The 12,628-nt window shown below is 46.0% G+C and overlaps 1 protein-coding gene across 1 annotated transcript in view; it reads right to left on the bottom strand.

The window, feature by feature from the left end:
- Kif3b (kinesin family member 3B) overlaps nt 1–9,257 on the bottom strand; it is a 41,082-nt gene extending 31,825 nt beyond the window's left edge. Inside the window, exon 1 of the mRNA XM_027945323.2 lies at nt 9,172–9,257. The gene's annotated coding sequence lies outside the window, so the exon portion shown is untranslated. The remainder of the gene's footprint in view (nt 1–9,171) is intronic.
- Between the last annotated feature and the right edge of the window lie 3,371 nt (nt 9,258–12,628).

Here is a 12,628-nt window from a genome sequence, read left to right as displayed (position 1 = left end):
GGCATACACCTGTAATCCCAGCAGTGCAGGAGGCTGAGACAGGAGGATCAGGAGGATCTCAAGTTCAAAACCAACCTCAGCAAAAGTGAGGTGCTAAGCAACTCAGTGAGAACTGTCTCTAAATAAAATACAAAATAGGGCTGGGGGTGTGGCTCAGTGGCTGAGTTCAATCCCCAGTACCAAAAATAAATAAATAAAAAGGAAGCTTAGCAAGTATTAAGAAATAGGCAGGGCTGGGGCTGTGGCTCAGTGATAGAGCGCTTGCCTAGTATGCGTGAGACACTGGGTTCAATCCCCAGCACCAGTAGAAAATAATCAAATAAAATAAAGGTTTAAAAAAAAATAAATAGGTTGCCAGGGCTGGGGGTGCAGCTCTGTGGGGGTGCAGCTCTGTGTGAGCACTTGCCCTGCATGCAGCAGGCCCTGTATTCCCTCACCAGCACAGCAAAAAACTTTAATGATTAAGGGATCTAATAAAGAAATCATCAGAAATAGAGAAAGTTTTACACAAACTTGATGATTAAAAATATAACCATGATTAAAATGTTCCCTGTAGTGTTATTTATAGTATTTAAATATTGAAAATTGTCTGACAACAAAACAGGGGAATAGATAAGAACTGTACACCTATGAGAGAACTATATTTAGGAATATATTTGTATATGTGCAATAAAAAGGTAAGAGTGATTATTGCTGGGTAATGGGACTTCAGGTGAATAATCTTATTTATATTATTTTATTTATTTATTTTTGCAGTACTGGGGATAGAACCCACAGGTGCTTTACCACCTATACTACATTGCCAGATATTTTCTATCTTGGTCCAGGGCCTCACTAAATCGCCCAGGCTGGCCTTGTATTTGTGATCCTCCTGCCTCAGGCTTCAGAGTCGGCTGGGATTACAGGCATGTGTCACCATGCCTGGCTGAATCTTTTTTTTTTTTTTTTTTTTTTAGAGAGAGAGAGAGAGAGAGAATTTTAATATTTTTTTATTTTTTAGTTATCGGCGGACACAACACCTTTCTTTGTATGTGGTGCTGAGGATCGAACCCGGGCCACACGCATGCCAGGTGAGCGCACTATGCTTTAGCCACATCCCCAGCCCCTGACTGAATCTTATTACTTCGATCTTTTCAGGATTTTCCTCACCTTTCCTCAATGGAATAATAATTACTACTTTATAAAGAAGGAAAAATTCTATTTTAGAAAAGTCAATAATTGAGGAACTAACGAAGGGAAAATAATGGACACAGTTCTTAGGCTAGAATCTAACACCTTATTGCAGATCTTGCAAAATCAGGATCTGCTTCCACCACATACTACCTTTTTGCGGTTATCTTAAGTAACTTAAGCTGACATTTTACCTTGTTGGGTGGAATCTTTTATGATTTACTAGCTAGATTTTTTGCTTAGGTTCTTAAAATGTGTTATAAAAGTAACGATCTCTGCAATTCACGAAGCTGCGGGAGATCATTCTATGAGCTTTTAGTTTCCATTTAATTTATGTCAAACACAAAAGCCCAAGCAAGCCTTTCCCGAAACCACTACTGAAGGTGACATGAAGGACCCAGGATGGGTAAGAGCATGTTCATGGTCCAATCCCCCAAATCTCCGACAATTCCTAAATTCACTTGGACCCGCTTCCATTCATATGCTATGTTCACCTTGTGAGAAAATGCAAGAACTGCAAATATCTTGCCAAAATGTTGAAAATAAAACCACACCCCCAGGCCATTATCACTGGTTCACTCTTCAATGCAAATTATGCTTTAAATAAATCAGCATACTAAAGACAGATCTGCCAGTGTGTGAAGAGCTCAATGTCCACAATCAGTGTGACACAGTGAGGAGGCACAATGTGTCACCCCACTGTGAGCCTTAAACAAGAACACTCCAAGCTGCAGTGCAGATGTGTGATGCTGATAAGATGAGCAGCGTGTAACATCCCCTGAAGGCCAAGAAATATGCTCAAAGAGCCTCACCCATGGGTCTGGGAAAAAACCCAGCATGAAGTCACCAAGGGACAAGAAAATACCAACTCAAGGCTCAATCTTTTAGGCGGGGCTGGAAGGGCCTTCCAAAGGACTACCCCCATGTCACTATTTTGTATTTATAAACACAGAGATAGAAACAGATATTGAGGTCCAGAGAGGTTGAGTTATTTGCTCCAAGGCACACACCAAGTGGCAGAATTGCTACTAGAATCCCACCTCTATCCAGGTCCTATTGCCTTTTTCAAGCAATGTCTTCTGTGGATGGACAGGCTTTGACCAAGAAATCTTTTGAAGCTCTGGAGAGATAAGAGATGTTGAAAGGAAAACAATGAGCCCTTAGGGTAAAGAGGAAAAACTGAGGCAGTGTGAGATGTAATCTTTTACAATCAGCAGCAGGTATTCTAGGACTTTGCGGCCCTCTTCTCACCCTTGTGGACTTAATCACCAGAATCAAGAACCCATTTAAGGCTGACTCAGAATAAAAGCTCACTGGTTCCCGCCTGGAGTAAGACCACTATCAAGTGTGAGAAGTGGCCCATCTTACCAAGTTGGCTAACTGTGGCCTCTTAGTCAAGTCATTGACACCCATCTTTACGCTAAAATAGTGCAAGGGTTTTCCCCTTGCTTTCCTCATATGTTCTTTGAAGTCATTTTTGCATCAGCACTTAAAATTAGTCACAACATCAGGATGTGTCACCGCCCACGTGAAAAACAGGTGGGGATGGTGGGGTGTAGCTCAGAGGTAGAGTGCGGGCTCAGCACACACGAGGCCCTGGGTTCAATCCCTATACCAAAAAAGAAACAAAAATAGATGAACAAATAAATGGTAGAAAGAGAAATGAACTTGGAGTCCGCGGACTTGGGGGAGTTATTTGACCTCTCTGTGTCTCTAGTTTCCTCTTCTGGAAAGTGGGATGAATGGTACTTGGGTTACAGGGCTGCTGTAAGGACTGAAGGCGCCAACATTTGTGGAACAATGCCGGGTTAAATAAATGTTAGTGACTCACATTACTTTATTGTTATTATCACTGGCAAATTCTAGTTTTCCATCTGACTACCTAGCTAATGTTAACATGCACAGGAAAACATCTGGAGATTTCGGTAAAGACAGGCAGACCTGTTTTTGTTAGAACTAGGCCTAGATTGATTGATTTTCTTTTTTTAGTATCAGAGATTGAACCCAGGGGCACTTAACCACCAAGCCACATCCCCAGCCCTTTTTATTTAGAGACAGGGTCTCAATGAATTGCTTAGGGTCTCCCTAAATTGTTGAAGCTGGCTTTAAACTCACAATCCTCCTGTCTCACCTTCCGAACTGATGGGATTACAGGCATGTGCCACCGTGCCCAGCTTTAGATTCTGCATTTCCATTAAGGTTCCAGAGACATGGGTACCCCTGACACACAGAACACACTCTGAGCAACAAGTATCTATCTAACCCAGCACCTACAGGTGCTTAATATTATTGACAAACGGGAATGACTTTTCTGCATTTCGATGTTCTCATCTGTACATGGGACAATACACACTGCACATGATCTCGACTGACTGCAAACAAAGCTATATGAGTGGCAGTGGTCAGACTACAGATCTCACCATTCACAGTGTTCAGTTTACAACACCAACATGCCAAATTTACAAGTACGATTATTGAAATATATAAAAGTGAGGCTTGAATTCTCTTACTCAGGACAGATACTCCATTCAAGGATCCTCTAGGAATACTGGCAGAACACAACAGTTTTTCAAAGATTTCCAAATCAGAAGCCCTAAAACTTTAGAATCACCATTCCGTGGCCAGGGAAGATCCACTTTGGCAGGGAGGGTATGGCCATTCGAGGCGCTGGGAGTGAAACCTGCTAGTGATCCTACTCTGCTTCCCAGAGCTGGCAAGCCTCCTTCCAGCCTCCAGTAGCCAAGAATGGAGTCAGGGCAGCGATGCCAACAGCATGAGACAGATGGGCACCGCCCTGGCAAAGTCCACGCCTGCCACTCCACAAGCTGGCGAAGAGCCAGATTGGGAGAAAAGCAGAGCTGATGGGTGGCCAAGGTGAAGGCTTAGGTCTGATGTGCCTGGCTCTCTTTCCCAGCCAAAGCTGGGATTTCTTGCCCCACAGATTCTGAGGTATGACATTCACAACTGGTGCCTCTCCTCTGGAGAATTCAGAGGGAATACAGCCAGTCCTTCCTCAGGGCACCTCCCCAAAAAGTTCTACGGTCATTTTAGAGGCAGATGGTACCTCCAACATCTACCTAATTGCTCAGACCAAAGACCCAGGAGTCAAATGAAATTCCTCTCACCTCCTCCCCCATCCTGCTAAAAACATACCCCTTCATCCTCCTTTTCCACCTCCACTGCCACCATCATCTCACACCTAGCCTCCCGACTAGTCTCCTGGCTGCCACTCCAATGCCCTCCAAAATTCACCAGACACATAGAGGCCAGGGTTTTTTGTTTGTGGTGCTGAGCATACAAGGCAGGGCACCAGGCATCCCATACATACTCTCTACTACTCAGTTACACCCCAGCCCTCAGATTTTTTTTTTTTTTTTGGTGTATGTGTGTATGTGTGTGTGTGCGGCACTCTACCACTCAGCTACATCCCCAGCACTTTTTATTTTATTTTGAGATGGTCTCTCTAAGTTGTTGAGGCTGGCCTCAAACTTGCGATCCTCCTGCCTCAGCCTCCTAAATCATCAGGATTACAGATCTGGACCACCACATGCAGCCACAGGGAATTAAAAAAACAAAAAATCAACAACAAAAAAAACCTAGATTATGTCACTCACCGTCCCAAAGGCCATCACTCATCCCCACTGTTTTCAGAAGAAAATCCAACTCCTTACTCCAGCCTACAAACAAGGTCCTATATAACCTGAGACACCCCCACCATCATCCACCATCTCTCTTCTCTCGCCTGGACTCACCCACTGCAGCCACTCTGGCCTGAGCAGTTCCTGGAACTGACCAAGTCTGTTCTCACCTCCGAGCCTTTTCCCTGGCTGTTCCTTCTGGCACATCTTCAAATGGCTGGCCCCTTCCTGGGAGCAAATCCCAGCAAAAAATGTCACTGCCTTACCCAATTAAAGTAGCAGTGTCCCCAGTCCCCCGGAGAAGGCAATTTCTATGCCATCACCACCTCTTGTATTGTTTCAGAGCACTTATTCCTACTCCAATGACCTTGTTCATTGGCTGGTTTATTTCTCCATTTGCTGCCACTAGAATGTAGGCTGCACACAAAAAAGGACCCCTCTACCTCTCTACCATCATGTCCCCAAGCTCCCATAGGGCTGGCACATGCCAGGTGACACTGAATGTGGAATGAAGCCGAGGGAGCAGCATGGCTAGTGCGCTAGACTCCACATGAAGGGGCCACTCCCTAGCTGCATGGCTTCTTTGGGTATTTTTAATATGCTTTCAGTTATTGGTGGACACAATACCTTTGTTTTATTTCTGTGTGGTGCTGAGGATCAAACCCAGTGCCTCACACATGCTAGGCAAGGGCTCGGCCACGGAGCCCCAGCCCCAGCATGGCTTCTCTTACTCGGCTTCCTTGACTGTATCATGGAGATCTTAGTCTGCACCTCATCTTCCTTGAAGTTGGTTTCTTCTTGTGGTTCGGGGAAAAAGCCTGGGACCTTGCGCATGCTAGGCAAGTGCTCCATCACTGAGCTACATCCCCAGTCCTTCTTATTTTTGGGTGTTGCTAAGTTGCCCAAACTGGCCTCGAACTTGCCATTCTCCTGCCTCAGCCTCCAGAGTGGCTAGGATTATGCATGTGCCACACCAGCATAAAGGGTTACTGATAAAACCAAATAAGTAACAGCACATTGAATTAATTTTTTAAAAATATTTTTTTAGTTGTTGATAGACCTTTATTCTATTATTTATACATGGTACTGAGAATCGACCTAGTGCCTCACACATGCCAGGCAAGTGTGCTACCGCAGAGCCTCAGCCTCAGACCAAGGCACATTTAACTTTTTAAAATCATTAGGCACTGGAGAGAAAGCACTGTATTGTTAAAGATCTAAGAGAAGGCTCTTTTCCAGGGACCAATTAATTAGTGGATGAAAAGGCGCAGGGAGGAACCCGAGGTTTCTCCCCCAGCCCCCTAACAGAAGTCTCTGGACACAATAGAAGAGATGTGAATCTCCGACTTCACTCTGTGATTGGAACAAACACAATATTCCTAAATTCATTTAAAGAAGTCAAATCATGCAAATGCCAGTAAGCTGTAAACTACGCTTTGGGTTCCTTGAAGGATATGGAGATGGAATGTCCTCCATGTCTCTGGCACAGAGGGATTTAATAAACATTTACTGAATTTAGGTGTCAAGCTACCAATCCTGGCATCCTCCCATCAGCCTTCCCTGTTCTCTGCAATCCATTCTGGTGATGAAGGGCCGGTCTTGGGACAACCCTGTAATAACACCGACATACATAATGCAGTGATGACTACTGTTTCATGTTTGCAATGACCTTGAGAGACTGACAGACCTGGCATTATCATCACATACTTTAATCATTCACCAATTATAAATAGAATATAAAGTACAGTACTAGGGCCATGTTAAACCCAAATAATGACAGTTAACAATGACCACACATGCAGGCACTTTACATGGATTAGGCTCAAATAAATCTTCTCAATAGTCTTGCATTCTTATCCTCATTTTGCCATTGAGGAAACTATACCACAAACTGTGAAGTCAACTGCTCAATGGTACAGGGGAAAACTGTGATTTTAACCCAGGCAGCCTGAGGGCAGGTTTTTCTTTTTGTACTGGGGATTGATCTCAGGGATGCTCACAACTGAGCCACATTCCTAACCCCTTTTTGAATATTTTATTTAGAGACGGGATCTTGCAGAGTTGCTTAGGGACTTACTAAGTTGCTGAGACTGGCTTTGAACTCGTGATCCTCCTGCCTCAGCCTCCTGAGCCCCTGGGATTACAGTGTGCACCAACGTTAAAAGGCGGGAGTCGGGGCTAGGGAATATAGCTCAGCTGGTAGAGTGCTTGCCTGGCATGCACAAGGCCCTGGGTTCGATCCCCACACGGAAAAAATAAATAAATAAAAAGCCAGGCCTGAAGGCAGCTTTTAACCACAACTAAACAGCAGTCCTCTAAGGGCCTTCAGGATCATCTAGCTGACTGCTACCATGTTAAAGAGGAGGAGACTAAGGAGCATAGTTTAACCTTCCAGCTCTTTTTTGGATGGTATCTACTTAAATAAAGCTTTATGTAAAATCTTATTTTCATGCCATTGGAAGAAAAGCCTGTAGCGAAAGCAATTAGAAATGACAAAAGAATATACCCTTGTGGCCTTGTAACAGCTACAGTTAAGTTCTTCTTCTTTTTTTTAGTTGTTGATGGACCTTTATTTCATTTATTTATTTATTTGTGGTGCTAAAAATGGAACCCAGTACCTCACGTGCTAGGCAAGCGTTCTACCACTGAGTCACAACCCCAGCCCATACAGTTAAGTTCTTAACAGTTAAGAAAGCAGAGGATAAAATACAGGATTTAGCCAGGTACAGTAGTGCCCAGCTATAATCCCAGTTAGTTGTAAGGCTAAGGCTGGAAAATCTCAAATTCGAGATCTGCCTCAGCAACACCCTGTTCTCAACATAAAATAATAAAAAGGCTGGGGATGTGGCTTAGTACTTAACTGCCCCTAGGTTCAATCCCCAATATCATAAATAAATAAATTATTTTAATTAAATAAAAAGGGCCAGGGATATAGCTCAGAGATAAGAGTGCTTGCCTACCATGTATGAGGTCCTGAGATCACTCCCCAGTAAAACACACACACACACACACACACAAAGGATTTACCTGGAAACATGTGGGGCTCCCTCACATAATAGGCATAAGATTCTTAGACATGTTATTTGAATTTCTTTTTCTTCCTTTCTTTCTTTTTTTGGTACTAGGGCTGGACTCAGGGCTGCTTTTCCACCAAGATACATGCCCAGCACTTGTTTATTTTGAGACAGGGTCTCACTAAATTGCTTAGGCCTTGCTAATTTGCAGAGGCTGGCCTCAAACTTGTAATCCTCCTGCCTCAGGCTCCTGACTTGCTAGAATTCCATGCATGTACTACTGCAGCCAACTCTCATTTGATTTTCTCAACCACATTTCTAACCTGCAAAATGGGGATGACATCACCAAATACTTGACAGTCTATGTAAAGATTAAGTGAGATAATATATCTGAAATGCTCTTTTTAATTATATACTTACAGATAATTATTACTGTTTTAAGTATTTCCCCAAAGATATATATATATATATAAAACACAACATTTTCTTCTAAAATGACCAAACAAAAAGGCACAAGTAGAAAATAAGACCATAACACAAACCATCTATAAGAACTTCATGTCACTACTTGCAGAAGTCAACTACCTTCTGGTGCTCTAAGCAGAACGGAGAAGTAAAACTGGGGCTGGGAGGATGTCAACAGTAGTAGGAATACCTACCTACATGAGCTGGCACAGGGCAGGCCTAAATCCTACCTGTCGCAAAGTGCACTTCCCATGTGCACGCTGGCTGACATACCTGTCTCACTGGATTTCCACAGCAGTCCAACATCCCATTTTGGAGATAAGGAAAAGAAGGCTCACGGAGGTTACCTTGCCCAAGGCCACGGTTACTACGTGTAGTCTCAAATTCAAGATACTCAGACTTCAAACAGGACTCTTGGCCCCACACTAGGGCGCCCTAAGAATTCTCGCTCTTCCCACTTAGGGCACTTTCACGAATGCGTCTCATCTTAGTTAACTGAGCACGGTGTTAGGAACCCATTAGACAAACAAGTCAACGGAGGCCAGAGCAGGGAAAGGACTTGCCCAAGGTCACACAGCGAGCCAGGGACAGCGCCCAGGTGGTCCCCCAGGCTCTTGCTCCCTAGTCATCCTTCCGAGACGGGCCCCTGACCACCGGCCCAGGCCCTCCTGCGGGACTGTGACCCTGGGCGGCCAAGTCTGGGGGGTCGGGCTGCGACCCCGCCTAGGGGAGGAGCGAGGACGCCAGGACCGCCGGAGGATGCCCGGAGGCAGGGCAGAGGATGCTCAGGCTCGCGGGGCAGCACAGCCGGGCGCGGGCGCCGTGTCCGCCGCCAGGCGGCCGCAGGGATCGGCCCGGCGGACACCGGGCCCCTCCGGACTCACCTGCGGCCCGAGCCGACAGCGGGCGGCGGCGGCGGCGGCGGCGGCGGCGGCGACAGCGGCAAATCCCGGGCTCAGCCATTCCCCACTGCCCCGGATGGGGAGAGACCGCGGCCGCTCACTTCCTTAGCAACCCGGCTCGGCGACCCACTTCCTTAGCAACCGGTGTCAATTTCAATAACTTTATTGGGACACGCGCAAGGCCAGGGAAAGCCTGCTGGCCGGGCGGGGCGGGCCGGGCCGGGGTCTGGGCGGTGCCTCGCGGCGCCCGCGTTTCCTCAGCCCCGGGAGCCGGAGCGGCTCGGCGCCGGGTGGCCGGTCAGTCAGCCGGCGTCCTGCACCCGCCCTGGGGTCTGAAAGACGGAATGCACTGCACTGCCTGGGTCTCGCCATGCCGTTCCTGCCGCCTCTGCACCTTTCCTGGAGCGCTGGGACCTGAATGATCCGACTTGTGTCTCAGATTGCCCATGAGCAGCTTCCTCCACCCTTCACTCCTCACATCCAGCATTCCCAGGTCCCTTGTCTCACTCTCAATATATCTTCTATTTCTCCATCTTCAGTGGCGCCGCTCCAAGCAAGGCCAGGCACTGTCATCTGTAGCCTACCTGCTCCTATTCCTCCTGCCCCGCCAAACCATTTTCCACGATGTGCTAGAATAATGCTGCTAAAAGCTAAACTGATCATAGCAACTCCCGGATTAATATCCTTTAGTGGAGTCTCACCACTAATTTTTTTTTTTTTTGGGGGGGGGGGGTTGAACAGGGGGAGCTTTACCACGGAGCTACAGAACTACATCCTTAGTCCTTTTTTTTTTTTTTTTTTTTTTTTTACTTTTTTAAATTTTGAGTCAGGGTCTCACTAAGTTGGTGAGGCTGGCCTCGAACTTGCAATCCTCCAGTCTTGATCAGCCTCCTGAGTTGCTGGAATTTCAGGCACGTGCCTCTGTGCCTGGCACCTGTTTTTTAATATAGTACCAGTATATTAGTATATAGTACCAGTGGAGATGTAGTCTCAAACTCGAGACACTCAGACTTGTGAGTTTCCATTCCTGTGATACCTACGGATGGTATCTATCCGTGAGGAGTTCTGCTTCCTCGCATGTTGAAGTTTGAAGGAGTGTAGGCAAGCACATAAAGCAGGGGTTATTTAAAAAGGGGTACCATAGATTTCTCCAGGGAGTTAGAAGGGGGCCATAGCTGGTATCCTGGTATCCCAAGAAGCGAGGTGAGGTCTTCTGCTCTTTTTGTAAATCCTAGGCTTCCTTTGTTCTAATGACACCTTAACAACCTTATAGCTTCCTGTAGGGAGGTTACCTTGGCAACAGGTTGGTGCTGGGGCAGGTTCTTGATAAGGGTGGAGGAAGGGCTCTGAAGGAATTAACATTTCAATCTTTCAGGGGACAGTCTCCAACTTCCCGGATTCACTCAAAATTGGCCTCCTGGATCTGCCCTGACTCGATTTACCTATCTATGCTGACTGCCTGTCTAATTCTGGCTTCACCTGGATTTTCCTTCTCACACCTTACCTGCTTTTCCATTCAACCTGGATGGTGGGGCATTTATTACTCAGAGAAGAGTTGCTTCAGCAAAAAACAATAGAGAAAGGACTTTCTAGATTCCTAAGTCTGGATGGGGATGAAGAAGTCTTGAAAAGTGAGAGCAGGGCTTCCAAACCTTCCAGTTCTGAAGATTCGCTCCATTTGTTAAAGAGAAGAAATGGTGAGAGTTTAATAGTGGGAAAGACACCAGTGAGAAGTGGACAAGGGGACCCAATCTGGAAAGATCAGGTGGACCAGAGCGGAGACCCTTCCCTCTGCTTCCCCTAGAGAAACTCCACCCTATAAACGAGGTCTAATTCCAGTGAGCATCTCATGTCATTTCACCAGAAACTATAGAAACCAACCCAGACTAATGGTAGAAGAAAAAGAATTTATTAGCGGGGCAATGGGAAGTCCACAAAACTACCAGGAAGTTCCTGATGCACTCCCTATAGGATTGACAAATGGCAGATGTTTTGGTTCCTGTGCCAGGGAAAATCACCAAGTTTTTTTTCTTCTCTGACATTCTAGAGCAGTGCTGACCTGTCCTGGTTTCTAGAAGTAGCCAGGAAGGACAGAGTTCAGGTCATGTGGGACCACATGGTACTAGGCCCGTCCCTTGGGTTCACCAAATGCCCCAGCTTTCACCAAGTTCAGGTCATTTGACCATGGACAGTGTCTCAGCACTGCCCCGCAACATGAACACAACCTCCCCACATTCAAAGATGAGTTGAGCCCGTCCACATGCCCATCTGCTTGCAGTAGAAGCTGTAAAGGCAAATATCTGACCCTTTGAGCTTCTAGCTAGGAGGGAAATTCTGCCTTCCAGGCACAAACAAGGATTCCCCAAACACAGGAAGGAGGTTTTGCTGCTGGGCAGGAAAAAGCCATCCCATTTTAACCAGTTTTCTGTCCCCTTTGCCAAGGAGCTCGGTCAGTCCTGCACCTCATAGTTACTCAGGGAGGACCCTCTCTTCCAAAAAGCAAGCATGTCACCAGTGACCTAGCAGGACAGCCCAAATCCCCTGTGATAAAGGAGGACCACTGGATACCTAGAGATTGGGAGGCAGCGGCGGGGGGGGGGGGGGGGGGGGGGAGGAATGGGAAGGAACCTATTGGCACTGATTGAAGCCCAAACCAGGAGAAACGCATAACGCAGACCAAAAACCCCTGATGGCTTTACTCTGACCTTGCTTACAGAAAGGAACTCCTGATGGACTCCCTATAGAGCTAACCAATGACATGGATTGGCTTCCCAGGCAAGGGTAAAATCACTAGGCTTCCTCCTTCTCTCTCTGACATTCTAGAAGTGCTGCCACTCAACAAATCTTTCTACCATGATGGTGTCTGCTAGACACCAGTCACATGTGGCTATTGAGCATTTGAAATGAGACTACTGCTACTGAGGAACTGAATTCTGTTTACTTAATTTAATTAATTCATGTTTAAATCATCACCTGTGGCTAGTGACAACCATATTGGAGACCACAGCTCTGGGCTATGAAAAATGACAAAGAGGAACTGTCAGATCCAAAGAGACTTGGGTTTGAATCCCAGTTCCATGCCTCACCAGCTAGCCGAGTGACCCACTCACTGCAAGTTACTGACCTCATTAGACTCAGTTTTCTCATCTGTGAAATGGAGCTATAAATGCTACTATTCAGGTTTATCATGAGGATTAAATAAGATACAGCCTGGGACAATGCCTGCCACCTAATATGTGTCCCACAAATGGGAGATTTCTTTCTTTCCTTTATTGGACGGGGCCGTGGTGTCCTCCAGGGAAATAATAATTGCGAATGTGAGGAGTCCTTCTGGTGAGAGCGTTCAGGCTTCTTGGAAATTTAATAGTATTGGGGGAAGAGAACTGAAAGGGGCTGTGTAAAAAAGACTGCAAAAGGAATTATTTATTAGAATACAAGG

This window comes from Marmota flaviventris, chromosome 2 (genome assembly GCF_047511675.1).
Source record: "Marmota flaviventris isolate mMarFla1 chromosome 2, mMarFla1.hap1, whole genome shotgun sequence".
NCBI lineage: Eukaryota > Metazoa > Chordata > Mammalia > Rodentia > Sciuridae > Marmota > Marmota flaviventris.
This window is presented reverse-complemented; position numbering and strand designations above follow the sequence as displayed.